Raw genomic sequence first — 13,455 nt, 5'->3', positions numbered from 1 at the left:
AAGTCCTTTCCCACTTCTATTTTTTTAAATATGCAAGGAAATATTGGGTACATAATCTCTTGCAATATTAATTTGAATGCTCGTGATTTTTTTCCCATTAAATGTACAAATAGTGAGTGCTTCATAGCATGCACTCTGTGCAATATTGAACATATTTGTGCTTTTTTACAAAGCGTTATTGTTATAATATCCCATTTTATGGGGGGTGACTATTATTTTAATAGACATCGTATGAAAGGCAGTAGCATTACTATTGGATGTTGAAAACTTTAAATTTCTTGGATGCTGCATGTGTTGTATCTAGAGACATTGAGTAAATTATTGATGATGAATTACATGTTAAATAATACAACATAATTTTGTGATTTTGTTCTTTTAAAATTAAGGATGTTCATATGATTTTCATTGGAAAATTTAGTTTATAGATTTGTATACTATAGTGTTGTATTTTAGTCAAGATTCAGTCATGTTTGCTCACATTGAGTTTGTTCTTACAGTAGAAAGAGGAAAATATGATGGGAGCAATTAAAGGTTTTTGAAAGTGGTAATACTTTTCAAGGATCTCAAAAACTCACTTTCCGTAGGCTTCAAGCCAATTTATTGTTCAGGTTAAGTAGCATTCCAAAATCCAGACACTTGCAATTGTTTTTGTTTTTTTGGTTCTAGATCGTTAGTGCAATAATTATTCTATGTGTACTTGTTAGTGTGTGTAATAGCTGATATATCAAGCTTATTTTGTATGTTTATGAGCGGACATTTTATTTTTTAGATTTTATTGCTCGGTTATTATCGTGAATTATTGTTTTCCGCTTAAGGAACACAGTGAACACGTGATGTTCTGTAGTACTAGTCCTCTGTCATGTATTTATTCTTGTTACTTTCAAAGTTGTTGGTAGTTCCTGTAATTTGGTGTTTATGATTTTGTACTTTGGTCAATTATGTGTATCTAGCAAAAGCTTCACCTCTTTTATATTGTTTCCTTCTGAGACTTAGTTTGTTGAATTTTATGTTGAAGTTTCCTTTTCAGGTGAGAGCCTATGGTTTGCTGTTGTAAAATCTGTCTTGTGAAGTGATTAGTATCTCATGATTGCACAGTAAAGATGAAAAAATGTGCCAGTTTTACTTTTAGGTGTGGTACAGTATTTCCTTTTTGTTATTATTCACTATGAGTGAGCCTATACCTTGCATTAGTTGTAAGAAAGTGGCAGTCACAAAAGTTCCACAGATATGGGACGTGATGCCAATTTTTTCCCTCTTTTTCTTAGAATGATGTGGTAAGTGTTTAAACACTTAGGCTGATCAATTGTTTTGTAAAATTGTATTAATTACGGGCATGACTGAATTTTCTAATGTTACAATTTTCATGTGTACAGTATATATACTAGTGTGGTCTTTCCAGTAATGTCAAATGATGACAGTTGTCTTTGTGAAATTATACACAGAGAAGGGTAAAATTGTAAAATTTGAGCCAAGGGTAAGTATGATAAAAAAGCAGATAATTTATGAACTATGTTGTCTTTTGCTATTGGACATGATAGTACCTAGAAAACAATGGCTAAAATATTACCAAAGCCACAGGTTGGATTCATTTGTATCCATAGAATTTAAGGGATAGAATTTAGGAGATGCTTGGATATTTTTTAGTTCTTAGTTTGTTGTGCTTTATATCATTTATGAGTAGATACTAACCAAAGAACTAACTTGCATGTGAAACTTCAGTGTTATTCAAGTACAAATGAACTTCAGAGATTTTTTTTGGCTATCACAAGTGTAGAGTAAACATTACCATTTTGCTATTTATGGGCATTTAGTATTTAATAGATCATGTACCCTTACAGTTACAACAGCCTGTACCAGATGTTGATGTCTATTACACTTAATGATGATACTATAATAAAAAAAAAAAAAAAAGTTATCCACATTGTTGGGAATGTAACTTATTTTAGTATGAAGCTGTTTTTTTTATTGAATTTCCAAAATACAATTAAAAGAGCAACAGTAGTTTTAATATACTCCCTGTACTCGTAGAATCCTAGAAAATTTAGAATGGACTAGTTTTGCCAATTTATTGAACTGAATGAAATTATATACCTACACAAGTATGGACACCCTTTTTTTATACAAGCATTTACTGCAGAAGGCAACAGTGGATGTACTTCAGGAAATGGCAAGGCTTGTGTTTACAAGTATACAAACTTTTTGTCTTTTAAAATAAGATTGTCTTCAGTGTTTCTGAAATGGCTGATAAAACGGATTTTGAGCTAAGCGAAAAATCTATTTTTGGGTGATATGGCCATGTCCTCCTGATGGAAGATTCCTTTAGGTAGCTTTTTATGGGATATTTGGCTACAGTGATACTTCCAGAGAATTGACCACAGGTCTCCAGAATTCTAACTCCTGGCACGAGTATCCTCAATATAACTTTTAAGGATATCGCATAATAGAAGGGGACGTATTTCTTGATACGACACAGCAATCTTCACCCCGAATAGTTTTCGCCTTGAGGGGGAAGAGTGGCGAGTTTGAAGGGGAGCTGTTATCGAGGTTACCCGGTGGATCCCCTCCCCGTACTACTATGGCGTAACTATTCCTTGTTGCATTTAAGCATGGATAGCCGTAGATATGAGTAGTTTCGGGTGGGGTCTTTCGTTACATAGTTGTATACTCCTTTTCGAAAGAAGGGAGGGTCCATCAGGACGACGTGGCCATATCAGCCAAAAATAGACTTTTCTCTTTGCTAAAAATCCGTTTTTTTGGGCTTAGCCATGCCGTCCTGATGGAAGTATACCAGAGAATTACTTGAAAGTACTATATCTGTGGATTTTTTGGGCTCAAGCCATGTCGTCCTGATGGAAGTTCCTCTAAGGTAGCTTCCTAGGGTATATTACAACTACGGCGATATTCCCAGAGAATTTACCTTAAGGTACCCAGAATTCTAACTCCTGGAGCAAATATCCCTAATAAAAGAGCCAGGGATATCGTATAAATCAGAGGACGTATTCTTGACACGCCACATGGCAATCTGTACCCCGAACAGAGTTAACACTTCGTAGGGGTCAAATGGCAAGAAAACGAAAACGAGAAAGAAAAGGGGAGAGCCAATCGTAAGGCCCTCTCTTCTCCCGTTTCGTAAGCGTGCCCTGCGCCGATTCTGGCGCCATCTGCATTCCTTTTTGCGTAGCTTTACAACTCGGTGTTTTTCCTGTGTTTCTACCAAAATCTTGGATTTTCTCTCATATTATGCTTTCTCCAACTTCTTCTGCTTCGGATAAGTTGAGTACTATTTCTTTTATGTATAAATGTAGGCTCTTGTTTAAAATTAAAGTAATCAAAAGAGTTATCTTTGATACAAGAGCTGTTGCCTGCTGGAGGCGTCATGGACGCTGTCGCTCGCTAGAATAGGATTTATTTGTTAGCAAGAGCGACGTTCCCAGCCCCCTGCGCTTTAATATTAGCTGCTTAGCTTAATTAGGAATTCTGTTATGATGCGATAGTAGTGCGCCTGGCGAAAGATTTGCCTAGGCTGACCAACACTAGTCTTCGTAGCCTAGTTGTTGGTCCTTGTACTTCCTGCATGATAATTAGTCTTCCAAGTGTGATTTTATATTGCTTAAAGCGTTAGGCAACGTTATACATATAAGCCCTTTTCGAGTAATTTCCAAGATAGTATTGGAGTGAGTTTCGGTGATTTAGGTAATCGATTCTCTTAGTGCCTAGGCTAGGTTGTCTTAGGTCTTTATAATATTATCTGTTTCCCCGTTTGCTCCCTTCTCTTCGGGGAAGGGGCAAACCCTTTCCCTCTGTTTAAGCCTTAGGCTTAACTCTAGTGGTTTGTTTGAATTAATTTTCAAATATAACTATGCTGGAGTAGTACTGTACCTTCCTGCTCCAACTGAATTGGTTCAGAGGGGGACAGTACAGCAGTGTATTAGTCTGAGTCCGTGTTGGTCTAGCGTGGGGCAGAGTCTCCCTTGCTGCCTGACACGGGCATAGGAGGTTTATCCTCCTTGAATCACCTTGGAAGGTTTCGGTAATTATGATCCCTTCGCTCGGTGACCCCTCAGACTTGTCCTCTTTGCTGTTCCGGGTTCGGGATATGTTCCCTTTCCGGAATAGCAATTCCTTCCTTGCCTTGGTTTTAGGGAGGCAGCCAGTAGTGCCGGCCTCCCTCCCTGGATCTCTCTGGCTGAGATGAGCTTTCTTAGTTTGGAATGATCCTTAACCAAGGCAAGGTTGGACAGGACCCTCTGTCCTTCCCTTCTATTTTTCAGTTTCCTTTGTGTCAGTCGTCTCACATCCGTACCTAGCATAGGTTGGGATGGGGAGCTGACGTGGTCCCCTGTCGGCCGGCAGAGTGTGCCGACCGGCAGAGGCCCTATCCTTTGAGTGCTGCCCGGTCCTTCCTTGGTCCCTCAACCGCTGCCGTCTGTAGTTTCAGTAAGCAGTGGTTAGGAAGCCTGACTTAAGTGTCTCCCCTTCCTCTCGGCACTCTTTCGGGTGTCGGGCGCGGAGGTACATAGCCTCTTAGCCCGGCACCCATTCTGTTGTCTTCTCTTGTGTTGTCCTTGCCGTCTGCCGGCCTAGTGGCCGGCCGTCGGTAGGGGGGTGTTCGCTAGTTCTCTTGCTGTCGGTCGGCGGTGGTTTTATGCCTTTGCTGGCCGGTCTCCATGCTCACCTGCCGGCCGCTATGAGTGGCGGCCGGCAGCCGGGCGCTACCTGGTGTGGATGCCAGCCGGCAGGGTTTATTCACCGCTGCCGGGCCGGCCTGCTACATCACTCGGTTGGCCGGCCACTAAGAGCGATGGCCGGCAGCTGGGTGCCAACCGGGTAGCTACGGACCGGCAACCACTACCGGCCGGTTCAGGCATAGGAACTGGAGTTCTCCCCCGTCTGGGTGATCCTAAGTTGCATACTTGAGACCTACCTTTGGAAAAGGGGGGGGGGTACTGACCGGCAAGAGCCGGCCGGCACACCACCCTCATGTACTGTATCAGTTCTTCCCTGTATAGTGTTTTCTACCAGGGGAGACCATGATATAGTAGGTTACAACACTGTCTTTTCTAACTTACTTGTGTTGCCTTGTGCAATCACTTGGTGTTGCCTTACAGGGATGAAAAGAGAATTCTTTTCATCTTTAGCCAGAATGGTAAAATCTTACCTTAGGTGTGAGCTACACCTAATTTCCCTAGGGAAATATGATCTTTGGTTATTCTAGCAAAGACTAACCATTTGATTTTAATGGCTGGTGGGCTTCCACAGGTGATTGTGGGGGATTCACAAGTATGTGTCTTTTCCTTATTCTTTGTGGTCTTGCACGACCCGTTGCTGTTGGCCTTACAGATAAGAAAGTGAGTTCTTTCTTGTCTACTATCCGGTATTTTAAAATCATTCCTTAGGCGAGGGCTACACCTATTTCCTTTGGAAATTTTCCATTGGTTAATCTGGCATAGATTAACTATACGATTTTATTATCTGGAAGGCTACAACAATTGGGTGTGCGGGAAATACAAGGATGTGTCTTTCCTTTCCTTTCCGTTTTGTTATGCTACTGTGCATATCCAGTGATACGTAGTTCACTTGATACTCATGGAAATTTCTTCTCTTTACAGGAGGACCATCCGTAGTGCGGATGTATTTTCTGCAACGTCCGCAGTAGGACTTCTGCGGACATGGTTCTGAAGGAGGCGTGTGGCATGCGCTGTCTCCACGGATGTTCTCCGGTATTGAGTCCCCCAGGTATGTTTCATATGCACTAACCTATCTATTGAGGCTTTTTCTTTTCGCTTCGCTCAAAATCCGTTTTTGTCTCCCCTACAACGGTGGATTCAAGGGATATAGCTAGGGAGAAGCTTCGTACCTGGGTGAGGGGCTTTCAGAAGATCACCTCTGGACCTTATCTTCCAAATGAGAAGATGAGGGCTTTCCTTTTCCCTAGGGCATCAACTGTTACAGTGATTCCCCAACCTCAAGAGGAGGTCCCCTTAAGTCAGATCCCGTGGATGCTGAAGTCGCGGTCGCCTTGCTTAGCATCCAGTTGGACGACAGGATGGCAGACGTGTCCGAACGTCTGGAGGAAGACCTCCTGGCAGAAGGCCAGGATGAAGTTCGAGCTCCGGACAGGGTAGCGGAAGAGGCCGAGAGAGGTCGGCTGCTCCGGTTCAGGTCCTTGAACCTGCTCCCTCAACATCGTCTGCTCTCGCAGTAGAGCAGGCCCTCCCTCCATTGTTGGCTTGATCCAACAAAGGCAGAGGGAGAAGAATGGGAAGGCAGCTGCATTGTAACTGCAGGGGCATATCCGGACTGCTATGTCCGGTTGAAGGAGGTACCAGCTTCAAAGGAAGAGACAGAGCCGGAGGAGGTCGTAGTGATAGACCATGCTAGGCTCATGCCTTGCTTTCATCTTCGATGAAAGAGAGGGGCTTCATGAACTCAAAGGTAGTTGTATTTGAGTAAGAGGCTCCCTTCCTTTGTGTCCTCTCCTGCCACAGCCTTCCCCCTTTTCGCTGAAAGGGTTTGCGGCGGTTTTGAAAACAGTCGAGGCTGGCAAGCCTTTCCCCTCCCTGGTGGAGTGTAAACTCTTGTTGCTGGCCTTTAGAAAGGAAGATTTAGTAAGCAAAACAAGGACTGGAAGGACGTCCATCCTACCTTCTCAGTCCAGATGTGGGAGGCGGATTTTGCCGGATGCCGGTTCGGCGAGATCCTCTCTAAGCTGTCTGGCTTTCTTTTGCGGAGAGAACTCGAGACAAAAGAAAGACTGGCTGCCTCTTTGTCTCTTCAGTCCACTTTTGAGACGATGACAAGTGATCCCAAGGTCCATGAAACGTTCATGGTTGTGATCAAGACTCATCTGGCCACTGTGACGAAGGATCTCTACAGCTCCGTCAGGGCGAAGAGAACCTGTAGGGAATTCGTGTTCGCCCGGGCTACGATGAGGCACGAGCCAAGGAAACTAATCTCCTCCAACAGTTGGGACAAAGACCTTTTCCTTAGTGAATCGGTCAAAAAGGTTGATAGGGCCGCCACGGACGATAGAAATCTTCTCCAGGAGTGGGGCCTGTCTACCAAGAGAAATTCTTCCCCGGATGGGGTCCCCAACCTTGGAGGAAGACTAAAAGGATTAGGATACTTTCTCGGCCAGCTAAATCAAGTAGACAACTGCAGCAACGGCATTTGCTGATGCCCTCAGTGCCCCAGATGGTGGCAAAAACCCCGACCACACTTCAGTGGGTTCCCCAATTCGTGTCGACACAGTCTCCGGCATTCAACCCATCGTTCGAAGGTCAGTCAACTGCCTGTCGAACAAGCCTAGAGGAGCAGCCAGAAGTTCGTCTAGGCGCCCCTCAAGGAGAAGGGGTTTCATGGGTGGTCGCGGTCAGAGAGGCAAGACCTCAGGACAACAGTCCGAGCGAGATGATATTGGTAGAAGGGAGTCTCCAACGCTTTTGGGATCGGTGGACCTTCGATCCCTGGGTCCACAGCCTACTCAAGAAGGGACTGGGCTGGAGCTGGTACAGCACTCCATCCCCATACCCTCGGCGTTTTTCCGATACTCCACCCCCGTTCTGGAGGAGTTCATTCAAGAACTGTTAGAGGAAAAGTGTTCCGAAGGGTAAAGTCCATCTAATTCCAAGGGAGGCTGTTTTGTGTTCCCAAGAAAGACTCGGAAAACTCGGAGTCATTCTGGACTTGTTGCCACTTAACAAGTTCATAGCGAACTACAGGTTCAAGATGCTAACAATGCAACACATAAGGACCTTACTGCCCAAGAGGGCATTTACCGCCTCCATAGTTTTGTCAGACGCCTATCGGCACGTTCCAATCTATTGTCGATTCTCCTCCTACCTAAGGTTAAGGCTACAACGAAGACTATACGTCTTCAAAGCCATGCCTCTCGGGCTAAAAATAGCCCCAAGGATTTTCACGATGCTTGCGAACGTAGTTCTCAGTCAATTACGCCTAAAGGGAATTCAGGTAGTAGCCTACCTGGATTTTTGGCTGGTGTGGGCAGCACCCAGGACAGAATGCTTGCAAGCTTCCCTGTATGTGATCCATTTCCTAGATTATCTAGGCTTCAAGATCAACAGGAAAAGTCTCAACTTCCTCCATCTCTAAGTTCCGGTGGGTGTGAATCCACTGGGACCTAATGTCACACCGTTTTCTCCGTCATGGCGGAGAAAAGAAAGTAGATAGCTGGTTCTGTCAAGAGACTTCTAGATTCCGTATGGATATCAGATGCGAACTGGAGAGTGTACTGGGGTCTCTCCAGTTTACTTCGGTGACAGACCCGGTGCTAAGAGCACAGCTAAAGGATGCAACCGGAGATTGGAGTAGTTATGCATCAGATGCGCGAAGAGATCTGAGAAAACCAGTTCCGCTTCGTCGAAATACTCTTCTCAGGTCTTGGTCCCAAGCCAGACTCCTTAGGAAGTCGGTTCTTCTTCATCCACCTCCCCCGTCGGTGACGAGTCACTCAGACGCCTCGAAGGAGGGATGGGGAGTTCACTCTCATCAGAAAAAGGCCCAAGGGTCTTGGTCCAGTCTATTCAAGACCTCTCACAGTCATTTTCGAGAGACTATGACAGTCCTTCTTTCCTTAAAGAAAGTCTCCCCGCATCGCTCGATCCACATTAGGTTGGTGCTGGACAGCGGGGGAGTTGTGAGATGCTTGAATCGACAAGGATCAAGGTCACCACCTCTCAACCAGGTGATGTTGGCCATCTTCTGATTTGGGGGAAGAAGAAATGGTACCTGTCAGCAGTTCACCTTCAAGGAGTCCGCAATGTGACAGCGGACGCTCTATCCAGGTTCACACCGATAGAGTCGGAATGGTCCCTAGACGCAGGACCATTCTCCTTCATTCTGAGTCAAGTCCCAGAACTGCGGCTAGACCTCTTTGCGACGAAAGACAACAAGAAGTTGCCCCTGTATGTGTCCCCTTACGAGGACCCCTTGGCGGAAGCAGTGGACGCGATGTCCCTCGACTGGAACAGATGGTTCAGGATTTATCTGTTCCCTCCTTACAACCTTCTGTTGAGGGTCCTCAACAAACTGAGATCATTTAAGGGAGTAGCGGCAGTAGTGGCCCACAAGTGGCCGAACAGTGTGGGGTTCCCTCTGGCATGGGAACTACGATTGGAGTTTCGACCGCTACCAGATCCAGTTCTGACCCAGTGAGTCCAGAAGTCAATTGTCTGCGCTTCATTACAGAAAACCCGGACCCAGCAGCTCATGATTTTCTTTCCTTAACAGGTGAGAAAGTGTTTCGGGATTTCGAAAGCCAGCATGGACTTCCTAGAGGATTATAAGTGCAAACCTTTTAAAAGGCAATATGAGTCATCTTGGAGAGAATGGGTAGCCCTTGTCAGACGAAGATTCCGCAGGAGATCACGACGGACTTCTGCTTATCTTTCTTCATCCATCTCCATGGTTATGGATCGGTAACTAACACGATTTTAACATGTAGGTCTGCTTTGACAAGACCCATTCTATATGCCTTCCAGGTCGACCTCGCTAACGAGATCTTTTATAAAAGTTCCGAAAGCCTGCGCTAGGCTCAGACCTTTAGCACCTCCAAAGCCCAATTCATGGTCTTTAGAAAAGTTCTTCATTTTGCTTCGCTGTTGAACAATAAGGAGTGTGCGTTAAAGGATTTGACCCATAAGTTATCCTCCTTTTTGCACTCGCGTCCGGGGCCAGGGTTAGTGAGATCATACCCCTCTCGAGAGAGGAAGGTCGTGTTCAGTTCCTGGATGGGTGAACTGAACCTATTTCCGGATCCTACGTTTCTCACCAAGAACGAGTTACCCACCATCAGGTGGGGTCCCTGAAGAATCTGCCCTCTGAAAGAAGATGCATCTCTATGTCCAGTAGAATGCCTAAAGGTCTATCTTCGTAGAACTTCAGACTTCAAGGGTGGCCATCTGGCCAGGGGAGAAACGTCAGGCTCAAAATTTATTACTGAAACAACTCAGGGCGAAAATCACATATCTTATTCGCAGAGCGGATCCTGACTGTTCACCCACAGGTCACGATCCGAGGAAAGTTGCTTCATCCTTAAACTTCTTTAGTTGTAGGGATTTTGGACATCTTCGTTCGTACACTGGCTGGGAGTCTTCCAGAGTGCTCTTTCGTCACTATGCGAAGCAAGTGCAGCAACTAAGAGGTTCTGTGGTAGCAGTGGGTTGCGTCGTTAACCCTGCTGTTTAACTCTGCGAGGAACAGTAGCTTAATTGGGACAATTAATTCCAGGGTGAGTATGTAGTCACATGTTGTACTACAAACTATGTGAGGGTACTGGGTGACCCACGTTGACTGTTCCACTTTCAAAGGTGAACCCAGCATAAGTGCAAACATGCGTGCCGAGCGTTTCTAACGCTAATGTGACTGATTAGTAAAACAGACTTTTGACTTTGATACTTTGGTATCTTAAAAGTGGCTCCAATGTTTTTTCTTTCAGATAAACAAGTTTCTGTTTACTATCATACTTATGCTTAAAGTTTTAGTTATCCTCCTCTTATATATAGATATATATATATATATATATATATATATATATATATATGAGTGTGGTTAACCTGTTTGTTTATTGTCTGTCAATAAACTGGTTCTTGAGAACCTTGCGTCTCCTTCACCTGTGAGCATTCATTCTTTGTATATTTACCCGGGGATAATTCTAATAGAATGTTCCCTTATGCAAGCTAATATTGCATTGGTTTATGCTTTCCCTTAGCTGGAGGACTCCATCCCATAAAGGGATGGTGGCGGATTTACGAGTTTCCTCCTAAGCGGATATAAACCTTTGTCCAATACGTGTTTTGAGCGGAGGACTGGTCGATATTTCATATTGACACAGTGATTCTTTTCGAACTTCGCTCTACCCAGTATGGGGTGAGACCACTATACTCGCTTGCCTGGGGTTCATACTTAGATATATGTACTCTTCGAGACTTTCCCAGAGTCTAGTAAGACTCTTCCCTGTTGGGGGCAGGAAGCTCTATCATGGTTTATGATTAGTTGAAAAGATGTATGACGGTAACATCTTAGGTCTCTAGGTCGCGTCGACTGGGGGAAATACTTCTGAGGAGTACGGCACATTTTGAGAATCCACAGATACAGTAATGCTCTGGTATACTTCCATCAGGACGACATGGCTTGAGCCCAAAAAACGGATTTTGAGCGAAGCGAAAAATCTATTTTTGGGTAAGATGGCCATGTCGTCCTGATGGACCCGCCCTTCCCTTTCAATGAAAGGGCCGTAGGACCCCTCCCTACATACAGTATCTGTAGCACCTCGTGTTTCGCTACAAGGAATGCAGATGGCGCCAGAATCGGCGCAGGGCACGCTTACGAAACGGGAGAAGAGAGGGCCTTACGAACGTCTCTCCTCTTTTCTTTCTCGTTTTCGTTTTCTTGCCATTTGACCCCTACGAAGTGTTAACTCTGTTCGGGGTACAGATTGCCATGTGGCGTGTCAAGAATACGTCCTCTGATTTATACGATATCCCTGGCTCTTTTATTAGGGATATTCGCTCCAGGAGTTAGAATTCTGGGTACCTTCTTTAATAGAATGGAGAGGTGGTGTGACTGCAAGTTCCCATGGATTCCTAACCATTGAAACTTGTGAGCTGGAGAAAGGCGAGACTTCTAGCGATTGATCTTGAGACACAGGTGTTACAGGAACTAGATCACCTTTCTGGCCGCTTGCAGACAAGAAACCTTGGATGCTGTCCGCACCCGCCGATCGACCAGTTATGCTACTACCTGTACTCCTTCGGAGCGTAGGTGCTGGACGATCGTGTCCGTTAGCTTTGCGAATACCTTTGCGGCTATGTTCAGTCCAAAGGGCATGGCTGCGAAGACAAATTTTGTCTTCTGTAGCCTGAATCCTAGGTAAGAGGAGAGGGGGCGACTGACTGGTAGGTGCCAGTAAGCAACTGCCAGGTCTATTGAGACTGTATATGCCCCTTTTGGTAGAAGGGTCCCTATGTGTTGCACTGTAAGCATCCGTAACTTGTTGAGTGAAGACAAGTCTAGAATGACTCTGGGTTTGTCCGAGTCTTTCTTGGGAACTCAAAACAGCCTTCCTGAATTTAGATGGACTTCGCTTTCCTCATTACCTTCTTGTTCAAGAGTTTTGAGGTATGTTTTTCCAATAAGGGGGAAGTGTTGGAAGAATTTTGGAAATGTGGATTTTTGTTCCATTTCCAACCAAGTCCATTCGTAACTTGGCTGTGGACCCATGGATCGAAGGTCCAATGATCCCGAAAGTGGAAAAGTCTACCTCCTACCTGGAACCTCTCATTGTTTAGAGGTTCCTGAGGATACGTTTCCATGGCCACGTCCTCCTCCACCCTTGGGGGAGATTTCCGGAGGATCCTCTTTAGGGGCAATCAGTTTTCTGGGGCGTGATTAAAATCCTGCACACATTTCTAAGCAGTTCTGATGAGACAAGGAGGTGGTAAGACTATCTTTCATCTATTGTTCCCTTCTCAAAGGATGGTTAGGCAACTTTGGAAGGTTCTCATTAAACTGCTAGCCTGCTATCTCCGGATCCAACCTCGAGACGGAGAAGGTTAGATGTACTTCTTTCCACTTCTCCTCGCAGGTGGGCGTAGCTAGAGATAATGGTTTGTAATCTCTAAGATTGGGCAGGGTTTTCCCTCTTCGACTGCTCTCATGACACAATCTAATGCTTTCCCCGAAAGGCGGAAGGCTCAGGAGGAAAGAGCAATGAAGGTTGGATGCTTCTTGCTCAATACTGAGACTTTGGAGTTAGTATATCCGGCCCCTTTCCAGGTCTTTGGTAAGGATGGCTTGAGCCGTCATGTTCGTGGACAATGATTTCCTTCAGTATAGTCTCCTCACGGGATGTAGGTTCATCTCGCAGTCTCACATAGCAATCTGGGTATGCTGAAAGCTGGGCCAGAGTTGAAGCTCTTCAAGGGGATTGGATCCCAACTTGTAGGAGATATAAAGCTTCCCATTCAACATGGGCATGTATTCTGTCTACCTCCAGGGGTTGGTTTGGAGCAGTGAGGGAGGTCAGATATTTTAAGGGGCTTAGTGGAGCCCGTGGAAGCGCCAGGGCGTTTCATTCCCTGTACCTCTCTCTTCATCTCTTTGAGATCTTGCTTATTCTCTTGTTCCTTCCGGAACAGTGTCAACGTATGCTGGATCGACTCTAGGAGCGTTTCGCTCCTGCCGACCTGTCTAGCCAGTTGGGGAGTTGGGGGTGAAGAGGTTGAGGGCATAAGTTGATATGCCGGCACAGTAAGCTGAGGGACCTCAGTCACCGTCAAATCGGATCCTTCGTCCTCTGTGGGTGGTTGAACCACTCCTTATTTAGGGCTTTCTAGCAGTAGGTCCTGTCCGGTGTCAGTGGACACATCCTATCTTGGTGGATGTCTAAGCTTTGCAGTGTCTGTTGATATCCGTGTCCACTGTCCGTTGGATAGA

This window comes from Palaemon carinicauda, chromosome 1 (assembly GCF_036898095.1).
Source record: "Palaemon carinicauda isolate YSFRI2023 chromosome 1, ASM3689809v2, whole genome shotgun sequence".
Taxonomy (NCBI): Eukaryota; Metazoa; Arthropoda; class Malacostraca; order Decapoda; family Palaemonidae; genus Palaemon; species Palaemon carinicauda.
Note: the sequence above shows the minus strand (reverse complement) of the source record.